The following is a 1,514-nucleotide window of genomic DNA, read 5'->3' on the forward strand; positions in this document are numbered from 1 at the left end:
ACGCCTACCGACACCGGTCAGGTCGGCGAGGCTCCCGGCGGCCCCGAGCGGGACCACAGGTTGCGGAAGGCGTCCAAGTGAGCGGCGGCGAGAGGCGGAGGCCCCCGGGGTCGACTCCGCGGCCCCGGGTCGGTGTGCGGGCCTCCAGAGCTCGATAAAGTAGTGGTGTCGCTAGCGGTCGAGAAGGCACTTTTCGACGCCTACTGCCACCCCACATGGCGGTAGGCGCAAAACTGGAAAATCGCCGACCAGAAATGTCGCTTCGTATAATCGACGTTTTTTTTGACCACCATTTTCAGGTGTCGGAGGTGGGTCTGGACGAATACCAACACCATTTCTGGGGTTTCACAACCGCCCGGCTTCTCCGACATATGTTGGAAAGGAGTAGCGATCGAGCGACGGGGGCTGTCGGTAGGCGGCCGCGGGTTGCATGTGTGCCCGGGACAGCACCCCCATCCAACTAAGGGGTGTCCCCCGGGGGCCAGGGGGACCTCGTCCAGGTCGGCCGGGCGCTTCCAGACGCCTACCGACACCGGTCAGGTCGGCGAGGCTCCCGGCGGCCCCGAGCGGGACCACAGGTTGCGGAAGGCGTCCAAGTGAGCGGCGGCGAGAGGCGGAGGCCCCCGGGGTCGACTCCGCGGCCCCCGGGTCGGTGTGCGGGCCTCCAGAGCTCGATAAAGTAGTGGTGTCGCTAGCGGTCGAGAAGGCACTTTTCGACGCCTACTGCCACCCCCACATGGCGGTAGGTGTAAAATCGGAATAGACCGGACCAGGAATGTCGAGGGGGAAAAAAATGACAAAGTCCTGGTGTGCCTAGCCTACGAGAAGGCACTTTGCGACGCCTACCGACATCCCCATGTGGCAGTAGGCGTAAAACTGGAAAATCGCCGACCAGAAATGTCGCTTCGTATAATCGACGTTTTTTTTGACCACCATTTTCAGGTGTCGGAGGTGGGTCTGGACAAATACCAACACCATTTCTGGGGTTTTCCAGTTTGAAAGTTTTATAAAACATGTTCGGTAGGAAGCACACTTTGGTGTGTCGGTTCGTCGGAGCAGCGACTCTTTGCCTCGTGGTGGTCCGGAACGTCTCTACGGGCTTGTCGCAAAGGCGTCAGAAAGTGGCATCTCCGCCGCCTAGGGCTGTCACCGTTATCGCTGTCGCCCCGCGCTCCAACTTGTTTTGATCCGCCGCCTTCGTTCCTGCCAACCGTGCGCCCGCTCATCGTCGTTAGGTTATAATACGTGGTACGTGTGTGTGCTTCTCCGTGGACCTAGGGCTGCTCGACGTGTCGAACGATATGTTGGAACAACTAACGGCTCCTTTTCCTGGTTCCATAGTCGTCGTGGTACCCGCGTCGTCAGCCATATCTATGTCCACCATGTTTAGCCGATACGTTTGCTGCAGCTTCTGCTTCCGCCTCAGCGTTCGCCGCTCTCAGCCGCCGCTGTTGTTGCTGCCGTTCTGCCATTCAACCACTACCTGCGAATCTTTCGATGATCGGCCGAACGAC

This window comes from Euprymna scolopes, unplaced genomic scaffold (assembly GCF_053919585.1).
Source record: "Euprymna scolopes isolate OS-2025 unplaced genomic scaffold, ASM5391958v1 sca411, whole genome shotgun sequence".
NCBI classification, from domain to species: Eukaryota; Metazoa; Mollusca; class Cephalopoda; order Sepiida; family Sepiolidae; genus Euprymna; species Euprymna scolopes.